Genomic DNA, 12,255 nt, shown 5'->3' with positions numbered 1-12,255 from the left:
GCTCTTTTACATCCCATACCTGATTCCTCAGGGAATTTGTGTACTCTGCCTTCAAAATAAATCCAGAATCTGAGCACTTCCCACCACTCCACTGCTACCACCTGCCTTCTCTCTCCTGGATGATCACACCTCTTGCCCTTGGTCTCCTCCAGGCTGTAGGCTATTTTTGGTCCAATAGCCAGAGTGATTTTTTCATTTTTCATTTTCATTTAATTTTTGAGACAGACTTTTACTTTGCTGCCCTTGGTAGTGTCCTAGCTCACAGCAACTTCAAACTCCTGGGCTCAAGCAATCCTCTTGCCTCAGCCTCCTGAGTAGCTGGCACTACAGGTACCTGCCACAACACCTATTTTTTTGGACAGGAGGTCTCAATCTTGCTCAGGCTGGTCTCAAACTCCTGAGCTCAAGCAATCCACTTGTCTCAGCCTCCCAGAGGGCTGAGATTACAGGCCTGAGTCACTGCACTGGCTAGAGTGATTTTTTTTTTTTTTTTAGAGATAGAGTCTTACTTTGTAGCCCTCGGTAGAGTGCTGTGGTGTCACAGCTCACAGCAACCTCCAGCTCCTGGGCTTAGGTAATTCTCTTGCCTCAGCCTCCCAAGAAACTGGGACTACAGGCGCCCGCCACAACGCCTGGCTATTTCTTTGTTGTTATTGCAGTTTTGCTGGAGCCGGGTTTGGATCTGCTACCCTCGGTATATGGGGCCGGCTCCCTACTCACTGAGCTGCAGGCGCCACCTGCTAGAGTGACTTTTTTTTTTTTAAATTAAATTTATTTATTTTTGTATTTTTTTGTTGTTGCAGTTTGGCCAGGGCTGGGTTCGAACTCGCCACCCTCGGTATATGGGGCCGGCACCCCACTCTCTGAGCCACAGGCACCACCCTAGAGTGACTTTTTATTTATTTATTTATTTATTTATTTATTTTTTTTTTTTTTGTAGAGACAGAGTCTCACTTTATGGCCCTCGGTAGAGTGCCGTGGCATCACCCAGCTCACAGCAACCTCCACCTCCTGGGCTTAAACGATTCTCTTGCCTCAGCCTCCCGAGTAGCTGGGACTACAGGCGCCCGCCACAACGCCCGGCTATTTTTTGGTTGCAGTTTGGCCGGGGCCGGGTTTGAACCCACCACCCTCGGTATATGGGGCCGGCGCCCTACCGACTGAGCCACAGGCGCCACCCGAGAGTGACTTTTTAATGACCGTTTTATTGAGATGCTATTCACCAATTTAAAGTGTACAACACAATGGTTTTTATTCATAGAGTTGTGTGACCATCACCACAATCAATTTTAAACACTTTCATCACCCCCAAAAGATACCCATACCCATTAGCAGTCATTTCCCTTCTGTCCCCACCCTCCTTCCAGGCCCTAGGCAATTGGGTCATTTAAAAATATTAAATCAGATGCTATCAGCTCAGAACTCAAGGCACTCAGGTGGCTTATCTTTTCATTCAGAGTGAAAATGTGGAAGACGCCACACAATTTGACCTTAGGATTCACCCCTGGACTCATCTCCTTCAACCCTCCTCTTGCTCCCTCCCTACCCCGACACTCAGGGAAAGCTGTTGCCTCCAGTCATTGCACTGATTGTTCTTTCTACTAGGAAAGCTGTTCCCTGGGTATCTGTCCTCTTTGGACTCTGTCTTAAAATATCACTTTTTTTTTGTTTTTGTTCTTTAGAGACAGAGTCTTACTTTATCACCCTCGGTAGAGTGCTGTGGTGTCACAGCTCACAGCAACCTCCAACTCCTGGGCTTAGGAGATCCTCATGCTCCAGCCTCCTGAGTAGCTGGGACTACAGACACCCACCACAACACCCAGCTATTTTTTTGTTGCAGTTTGGCCGGGGCAGGGTTTGAACCCGCCACCCTCGGTATATGGGGCCGGCGTCCTACCCACTGAGCCACCCAAAATATCACCCTTTTAAGAGGCTTTTGCTGGGTACCCCATCCAAAACTGCACCTCCTTTTCCTAGCCTCCTTCCTTGCCTTTTTTTCTCCCTCCCTTCAGTGCATATCACTATCTAATATACTATGTTATTTTACACAATTATTATGCACATTATCTACTCCCACCCTCCAGGCCTACATTCATTTACAAGCTCCCTGGGGGGGGGTTGTTTCTGGTAGCACTCCCATCTCCTAGGACACAACCAGGTACATACACATTAGGTACTCAATAAATAAATGTTGAATGCACTCAGCAATAAAGGGATGATGATTGAGGATCTCAAAGTGGCATTCACCCTTAAGGGGTGGCAGAGACCCACTTGAGCTCCAGCTCTTGGGTTGTCAGCTTTCTTTCTCTCTCTCCTCTCTCTCTCTTTTACCCCTTGGTCTTCTCCTTTTTATAAAGTTACAGCTCTTGGCTCAGCGCCTGTGGCTCCAGTGGTTAAAGGCACCAGCCACATACACCTGAGCTGGGGGGTTCGAATCCAGCCCGGGCCTGCCAAACAACGATAGCTGCAACCAAAAAAATAGCCAGGCGTTGTGGGGGATGCCTGTAGTCCCGGCTACATGGGAGGCGGAGGCAGTAGAATCACTTGAGCCCAGGAGTTGGAGGTTGCTGTGAGCTGTGATGCCACGGCACTCTACCCAGGGTGACAGCTTGAGGCTCTGTCTCAAAAAAAAAAAGTTATAGCTCTTTTATCATGTTATAATAATAGGTGTAATGAGCATCTCCTACATGCCAAATGCTTATGTTGGTTGCCTTGTTTCTTCCTTGCAATAATCACATGAAGCAGGTACTCATCCCATTTTTCAAATGAGTAAAGTGAGGCTCAGAGATGTGAAGTTACCACCCCTGAATTCTCCAAGAATGGTGGTGTTCACTCATTGTGGTAACTTGGCCCAGGACCTGTGTCAAGTGCAAGGTTGTCTGATAGAATGAAATTTCTTCAATGATGGGAATGTTATATTTCTGTACTGTCCCATATGGTAGGCACTAGCCAACATGAGGTTATTGAGCATTTGAAATATGATTAATGTGGCTTGGCGCCCATAGCTCAGTGGATAGGGTGCTGGCCACATACACCAGGGATGGCAGGTTGGAACCTGGCCCAGGCCTGCTAAACAACAATGACAACTACAACAAAAAAATAGCAGGGCATTGTGGTGAACACCTGTAGTCCCAGCTACTTGGGAGGCTCAGGCAAGAGTCTCTTAAGCCCAAGAGTTTGAGGTTACTGTGAGCTGTGATGCCAGAGCACCCTAGAGGGCAACATAGTGAGACTCTGTCTTGAAAAAAACAAAAAAACAGAAATATGGTTAATGTGGCTGAGGAAATGAATTCTAAATTTTATTTAATTTTAATTACAGTTAACCCCTTGAAAAACGTGTTGAAGTTAGTTTCGACTCCCTGTGCAGTCAAAAATCCATGTAGAATTTTTGATTCCATCAAACTTAACTACTAATAGTTAAATTTATAAATTATAAGTATTAGATATTGTATTCTTACAATAAAGTAAGTTAGAGAAAAGAAAATGTTATTAAGACAATCAGGTTGGGGGCAGTGCCTGTGGCTCAGTGAGCAGGGCGCCGGCCCCATATACCGAGGGTGGTGGGTTCAAACCCAGCCCTGGCCAAACTGCAACAAAAAAATAGCTGGGCGTTGTGGCGGGCGCCTGTAGTCCCAGCTACTCAGGAGGCTGAGGCAGGAGAATCGCCTAAGCCCAGGAGTTGGAGGTTGCTGTGAGCTGTGTGACGCCACGGCACTCTACCAAGGGAAATAAAGTGAAACTCTGTCTCTACAAACAACAACAAAAAAAGACAATCAGGTTGGGCATGGTGGCTCATACGTATAATCCTAGCACTCTGGGAGGCTGAGGTGGTGAATTGCTTGAGCTCAGGAGTTTGAGACCGGAAGAAAGAGCGAGACCTGTCTCTATTAAAAAAAAAAAAAAAAGACAGACTCAGTGCCCATAGTACAGTGGTTACGGCGACAGCCACATACACCGAGGGTGGCGGGTTCAAACCTGGCCTAGGCCAGTTAAACAATGACAACTGCAACGAAAAATAGCCTGGCGTTGTGGCGGATGCCTGTAGTCGCAGCTACTTGGGAGGCTGAGGCAAGAGAAACGCTTAAGCCCAAGAGTTTGAGGTTGCTGTGAGCTGTGACGCTACAGCACTCTAGCAAGGGCGACATAGTGAGACTCCGTCTCAAAAAAACAATCGTTAGGAAGAGAAAATATATTTGCTATTCACTAAGAGGAGGTCTTCATCCTTGTTATCTTCATGTTAAGTAGTCTGAGGAGGAAGAGAAAGGGATAGTTTTGCTGTCTCAGGGGTGGCAGAGATGGAAGAAAATCCATATAAAAGTGAACCTACACAGTTCAAACCCATGTTGTTCAAGAGTCAACTGTAATTTAAATTTAAATAGCCAGAGGCTTCCAAATGGACAATGCAGCTTCAGACATACTGTTTTGTTCAATCTTTACAATTATCCTGGAGAGTAGTAGGTATTATTATCTCCATTTTACAAATAAAGAAGGTGTGAATCAGGGTGAAAATTCAGGTTTATTAGTTTCTAGAACCTTCTGAGAAACCTGTTTCAGGCTTGGGACAGGGGTTGTGCAGGTGAAGAGGATATGGAATGACATTCATTTTTTTTTTCTATCCATCAAGGCTTCATTAAACCCTTTTCTTTTGGAGCCAGAGTCTCACTCTGTTGCCTCAGGCTAGAGTGCATGGCATCAGCCCAGCTCATGGCAACCTCCAACTCCTTGGATTCAAGAGATTCTCCCACCTTAGCCTCCCGGGTAGCTGGGACTATAGGCCCTTGGCACAATGCAGCCGGTAATTTTTCTTTACCTCAAGAAAGAGCCTCAAGCTGTCACCCTGGGTAGAGTACTGTCGCATCACAGCTCATAGCAACCTCCAACTCATGGGCTCAAGTGATTCTCCTGCCTCTGACTCCTAAGTAGCTGGGATTACAGGCGCCCGCCACAACGCCCGGCTATTTTTTGGTTGCAGCCATTATTGTCGTTTGGCGGGCCCGGGCTGGATTCGAACCTGCCAGCTCAGGTGTATGTGGCTGGCGCCTTAGCTGCTTGAGCCACAGGCGCTGAGCCTAATTTTTCTATTTTTAGTAGAGACAGGGTCTACTGTTGCTCAGGCTCATCTCTAACTCCTGAGTTCAAGTGATGCTCCCCCCTCTGGCCTCCCAGAGTGCTAGGATTACAAGTGTGAGCCAAGACCTCACTGAACCTTTTCTGCTAATGGCCTGAGCTATACCACAAATCCTTTAAAGAATGCCTCCTGTGTACTTTTGCATAAAGCACCATTTTGAATCCTATGCATTTTTATTTATATTTGAAAGATGAGAAAATTCCTCTCCCCTAACCCCCTTCCCCAGGCCCCAGTCTATTTTCCCTACAGGAGCTACAGTGGTCTTCTGCAAAGCTGTGGTCTTCTGCAAAGCTGTGCCTTCACATTTTCTCTCTACTTGAAATTTTTGCCAGAGTTCCCCATTTTACTCACAGAGGAAACGAAAGTCTGTACAAAGGCCTTGGGGCCCAATGCAGTCTGTGCCCCTCTATTCCCATTCTGCCCTGGAGTTTGTTTTTGAGACAGAGCCTCAAGCTGTCGTCCTGGGTAGAGTGCTGTGACATCACAGCTCACAGCAACCTCCAACTCCTGGGCTCAAGTGATTCTCCTGCGTCCGCCTCCCAAGTAGCTGGGACTACAGGCACCCGCCACAATGCCTGGCTATGTTTTGGTTGAAGCCGTCATTGTTGTTTGGTGGGCCCAGGCTGGATTCGAACCTGACAGCTCAGATGTATGTGGCTGGCGCCCTAGCCACTTGAGCCACAGCGCTGAGCCCACCCCGGTATTTTTTTAGAGACAAGGTCTCACTCTGGCTCAGGCTGGTATCGAACCCGTGAGCTGAGGCAATCCACCTGCTGGCTATTTTTATTTTTCTTTATTTTATTTTACCTTATTTTTGAGACAGAGTCTCACTTTGTGGCCCCTGGTAGAGTGCTCTGGCATCATAGCTCATAGCAACCTCTAACTCTTGGGCTCAAGTGATTCTCTTGCCTCAGCCTCCCGAATAGCTGGGACTACCAGTGCCCGCCACAATTTCTCTTACTTATTGTCCCCAACCTCCTCCCAAGTTCTCTCCCTTTGGGTGATCCTGGGCTGACCCAGGAGCTCCCTGTTCATCCAATTTCTAATCTAGTGCTGAGGAATTTTAATAAATTTTCCTAAATCTCAGAGATCCTTCTTCCTTCAAGGCAGGAGGCTTGGATCTGTTTTGCAGGCCATGGCCCTAGTGGATCTCTTCCTTTTTCTCTCTTCTTCTTCCCCTACAAACACTGCTACTCCTTCCCCTCAGGCAGGGGGCCTGGTCATTTCCCTTTTTCCCTGGTATATGGGAACCTCGCCACCCTCCCCATCTCTGAGCATGCATAAGTAGATGGACTACTCCCCCTTCTCCTTACCCCCCACCCTACGAGGAAGGATGGAGAGGTATGTCCTCATGGTAAGGGGCATGGGCAGGAGATCTTCTTTAAAACTGGTGACTGGGATTGTTTGTGACTCCATCAGGAAGGATAGGAGTTAGACAGCAGGAAGGACTTCCCAAAAGTTAAGAAGTGAAGGAATGAGGTGTCTTCTCCTCTTAAGGGCTAAGAGCATTAAATACACTCATCTTCCTGTACATCTTCCTGAGTGGTCAGCAACAAGTCCTCAGAGCTCTGGACCTCATCGCTCCCCAACTTCCCTTCTCCACTCTCCCTCATCCTTTTTCCCACCTCCCTCAAGGCTACTTTCTGGGGCCAAAACAGAGGGCCAGCTTCATATGTATCTCAGGAATATTAAGCCAGATTAAGAGGGAAGAGCTGATCTCTGAGGTGTGGCCCAGGGACATTGTCGTAGGGGAGTGCAAGGAAAAGGTTGAGGCTTCAGGCCAGTCCTGGCTCTTTCTTCCCCACCACATCTGTGTGGTCCAGAGAAGTTGGTCAACTTCTCATCTTGTAAGTGGGGCTAATTATACCTGCCCTGCAGCATTGTGTGAGTTAGGAGATGGTTCATAGGAAGTTCCAGGCACAAGGTAGCACTTAAGGTAGTTAGTATTACAGCCCTCCAAAAGACCCTTTCTTTCATTCCCATGGATGAGACAGGGCCTTCCACTCCCACCCCATCATTCTCCATTTGGAACTTTCATCTGGACCAGGGCAATAGTTTCCTACTGGCTTCTCTGCCTCCAGTAGCATCCTGCTCCAATCCAACCTCTACACCCTGTCAGAATTTTATTTTTAAAACTCAATCAACTGCTGAAATTTCCTCCAAAGTTCCCCCATTGCCTACCAGGACATGGGAAGTAAGTGATTAAGAGTTTGGACTCCAGTGTCAGACTTGGGTTTGAAGTTTAGCTCTGTCGCTGTCCAGCTGTGTCCCTTGGGCCAAGTTACTTAACATCTCTGAGCCTCACTAACTCATCAGAAAAATAGAATAAGAGTACCTACATTATGTGATTATTGTAATGAAGAAACAAGGCAACCAACATAAAGCATTTGGCACAAGGGAGATGCTCATTATACCTATTAATTATAAACCTGACAAAGTCACAGCGCCTGAGCATGCCATGCAAAGTTGTCTGTAGGGCAGGGGTGTCAAAAAGAAGCACCTGGCCTGCCCATCCAACTTTGCTTCCTGCCGTCCTCCACATGAACCCCACATCTCGGTCGCAAGTGGATTACTCACCATCCCCCGTGCTGAGATTTTCTTTTGCACATGTTGTTCTTCCTGCCTAGAAAGCTTTCTCTCCTTGCTCATCTGGCAAACTCCTACTCATCATTTAAGACCTAGATCGAGCTTCCTGTCCTCTGCAAAGCCTTCCTAGACCCCTGAGCATGGCCCAGCATGTCTTTGTGCTCTGCCATCCATTGGTTTAAGAGACACAGGCCACAGAACCAGGCTGCCTGAATTAGAATCCCAACTGTCACTTCCTAGTTGGGGGACCTCAGGCAAGTTACTTTGCCTATCTGGGCCTCAGTTTCCTGATACAGAAAATAGGGGTGATGCTAATAGTATCCATTTGATTAGCTTATTATTTTAGGCATTGATGTATAAAGGATGTGCTCCCACACTGGGCAAAGAGTAAACGCCTGGTAAGGGTAAGCTGCCATAATTATTCCAAGGCAGTGCTTGGTCTACACGTCCATTTTCACCACCAGGCTGGAAGGCAGGACTGGAGCTGATTGAACTTATGCTTCATGTCTCAACCCCAGTACAAGGTTGGCACATACTGGATACTTGGCACCTATGCCTGGATGCATGGTCATGAAAGCTCTTCTTCAAGAGCTTCCTCATGTGCCAGGCTCTGAGCTGAGCCCCGGATGTGTTATCAACTCATTTGTCCCTTAGGATAAACCTATGAGCTGGGTACTAATGTTCTTTCCACTTTACAGATGAGAAAATTGAGACCTAGAGATTAAGTACCTTACAGCCCTAGTAAGTGAGGAAGTAGCAGAACCCAAGGCCATCCTTGGGCCTAACTGACTCCAATCAATCCCTCTGAGACTCAGTATCCTCATGTATAAAATGGGAGGATAGCTGTTCTTCCAGCTCTGAGGTTCACCATGTGAATTACTGTATATAAATGTTTAAGAGGCATCAAGAATGGGCTATGGGTGCCCCTTATGAACCGGACAATGTTTTGTCTAGGATAAAAACAACTTTTCTGAGGAATAGCTGAGATTCACATGGCCCAACACCCCAATTTGCCCCCTCCCCAGGATTTGTCTGGACCCTGGGGCCGATATAACAACTCCCCTCTCCCTGTTTTCTGGGCTACTGCCAGCCCTTCTACTCTTTCACCCAGGCACAATCACCACTGGAGGACAATGGTGGGCAGGCCCAGTCTTTGTGAGAGGGGTCAGGCCAGGGCTGGTTGGGGAGGGGCATGTAGGGGACCAGGGAGAGGGAGTGGGGGCGGCATGAAGGGGGACTGGTGAGAGAACGTTGGAGGCAGGGGGCCTGAGAAGTAAAAGCTTGAAACAGGCTTTGGGGAGCGTTTCTTCTGAATGTAGATTTGAGCTGCTATTAAACTTGCCAAAAATTTGTGTTAGCTAATGGATTCTTAATTCTGTCTAAAATGAGAGAGGGAAAATTATGCCATTCATCTTGTATTGGTTTGAAATTACATCTGACACCTAATCGATCATACTGTGGAACATTAACTCTTTGGAAGAGACCCAACTTTTTCTCTCTCCCTTGCTTTCCAGGGCTCTGGAGCCACACACCCCCCCACCTCTGATTCCCTTCTTTTGTATTTCATTAACTAAGCAAAGCTCTGGCTATCTCTGGGGGCAGGGGTAGGGGGTGGGATTTGGGGAGAGGGTTCATTTGAATCAGGGAGATAGCGAGGCCCCCCAATCTTTGCTTATGAGCAGAGCCCTCACTTCCAACCTTCAAGTGACCTCCTCCCTCCTCCTGTTTTTCCCATGCATTCAGAGATGTGGAAAAGCAGAATAGAAGGCGTTGGGGTGTGGGGTGACCTCAGAGCCACCTTCGGGGCACCAGGGAGAGGCAGGGAGCCAGGCAAAGCTGAGTTGGCACCTGGGGCTGGGGAAGGGGCCATGGCAGGGGGCTCACCTGCGACGTGCCTGGCAGATGGGTGAGGAGGAGGAAGGCAGATGACAATAGATTTGCCTCTGGGGATCTTGATGAGCTTTGACTGAAAACCCCAACCCCAGACCTGCTTTTCTAGGAGAAAGACTTGCTGGCAGCAGGAAGAACCCAGTGGAGGCAGACAGACCTGGGCTGGGATCTTGGCTTCACTCCTGACATGCTGTGTGACCTTGGGCAAGTTATATAATGTGTCTGAGTCTCAGTTTCCTTCTCTGTCAGAGCAAAATAATAACACCAGGACACAGAGCTGAGGTGACGACTGGATGACATAATCCAGGTAAAAATGGGACAGAACCCATCACCTGGTACACAGTAGATACCCAGTAAAGGTGACAAGTCAGAACTCAGGTCTCCACTCCCTCTCTATTGCTTCTGAGGCTCCCCCTTGCCCCACTGCCCCCCCTTCTCTCCCAAGTCCAACTCCCTGACCCCTCCCTAAGGGAAGATCAAGGGCTGAGAAGCCACAAGATCAGACCAAGCCATGTAGGGCCAGCCAGTGCTTCCTCCTAAAGGGCACCTGGAGGAGGCCTGGGCTTCTGCAGGGCCCTGGCCCTCTTTCTTCTGGAGCTCCTGTCTCCTCTGAAAGTTGTAGGGGCCATCTTCTGTGTGGAGAACTCTCTTAGCAACCCTGACCCTGCCTAGAAGGTGGAGTCTCTTTGAGGAAGGGAGCTCTAGGAGGCCAGACCAGAAAGAAGGAAGAGGACTCCAGCTGGGAGGGCCACTTGCTTTTACTCAGGTTCCTCTGATCTCTGCCTATGGATTCCACAGGCTCCTGTCCCCAATTTTGGCATCCCATAATTTTACCAAGGAAAGGTGGCTTGGGCTGTGTGTAGGGGCTTGGTCCCTCAAGGGAGAGCAAAGAGAAACAGGTGGGAGTCAGAGGGTAGGCAGCAGGGACATCTTTCCTACCTCTATGTCTTAGGACACACCATGGTTTCTAACTTTGGTTGCTCTGGAGAAGTTTCCAGGCTCTCAAGCGCCTCATGAAGGGATCATCATGAAAGAAATGTGGCATGCAGCTGGCCTCTGGCACAGGACAGTAAGCTGAGATGCCTCTCTCATGGAAATTCGGCTACCTCTGGACCTTCTTAGTGTAGACTTCACTCTCAAAAAAGTACTTACAAACACCTGGATTAATTATTTAAGGAAAAGTTGTGTTGGTTTTGTTTTTGTTTTGGAGACAAGAGTCTCACTCTGTTGCCCAGGTTAGAGCGTGGCATCAGCCTGGCTTACAGCAACCTCAAACTCCTGGGTTCAAGGGATCCTCCTGCCTTACCCTCCCAAGTAGCTTAGACTACAGGCACATGCCACCATGCCCAGCTAATTTTTCTATTTTTAGTAGAAATGGGGTCTCACTCTTGCTCAGGCTGGTGTGGAACTCCTGAGCTCAAGGGATCCTCCCACCTCAGCCTCCCAGAGTGCTAGGATTATAGGCGTGAGTCACTGTGCCCAGCTGGCCCAGGCTGATTTAAGCAACCAATTAAGGTCACCCAAGGAAGCATGAACTCCTGTCGGATACCTGTTGTAAGTGCAGGAAAGAATGGCCTAGAATGCTCTGACTGTATTCTTGAGCTTTATGGAAGAGCCCCAACATAGGGACTAAGAATGACAAGAAAATCTCATCCACCTCCCTATTTTATAGGACTCAGAAAGGGAGATATAATAAATCAGAGCCATAGGGTGGGACAGGAAAGCCAAGAAATTGAGCTACTAGACTCTCAGTCCAGCATTCCTCTCCACCTGCACCATCATGAATCTGAAGGGACATCGTCTAGGCCACTTGTTCAGCCCCAGCAGAACCTATAAGGGGCTGGAATTTTGGAAGGCAGTGAGAAGAGCTTCTGAGAGAGGCTTTCCCTAAGGATAGAAAAGAGCAGAGGGGCTGGGGAGATTTCTTAACTTCCTCTCCCACCCCAACACACACACACAACCACGGGAATTTTATTTCCAAATGTCCTTTCTCTGGGGAGGCCACCGTTTTTCAGGACTGATGGAGATGCCCCTTCCTGCCAGCCTCCCTGGCAGCCACTAGGCGGCTGTGGCTTCTTCTTCTGCCTGGAGACGCCACAGCAAGGGTCCCACGTGGCTTGTATTAATAGGAAGCGAAGCTGAGAGCTATAGGAGCTGAGGATGGGGCAGGTCCGACAGGGATGGGGGAGTTGGCAGCTGGGCCAGTAGCTAGACTGAGGCAGCCCCGCACAGGGCCACACTGGTAAGGATCCTGGGCAGCTTGGTAGGCCTAGATACATGTGCTGACCTGCCTCTGGTTACCAGAGAAAAAAAAATGCTCCCTAGCATCTTTTTTTCCAAACTGGCAATGTTTTTATTGTGTTTCCCCCTTGAATATAAAAGCAATGCATGATTGTTGTAAAAATATGTAATTCCAGGGCGGCGCCTGTGGCTCAGTCGGTAGGGCGCCGGCCCCATATACCGAGGGTGGTGGGTTCAAACCCGGCCCCGGCCAAACTGCAACCAGAAAATGGTTGGGCGTTGTGGCGGGCACCTGTAGTCCCAGCTACTCGGGAGGCTGAGGCAGGAGAATCGCTTAGGCCCAGGAGTTGGAGGTTGCTGTGAGCTATGTGAGGCCACAGCACTCTACCGAGGGCCATAAAGTGAGACTC

The sequence above is a fragment of the Nycticebus coucang genome, chromosome 18, assembly GCF_027406575.1.
Source record: "Nycticebus coucang isolate mNycCou1 chromosome 18, mNycCou1.pri, whole genome shotgun sequence".
NCBI classification, from domain to species: Eukaryota; Metazoa; Chordata; class Mammalia; order Primates; family Lorisidae; genus Nycticebus; species Nycticebus coucang.
This window is presented reverse-complemented; position numbering follows the sequence as displayed.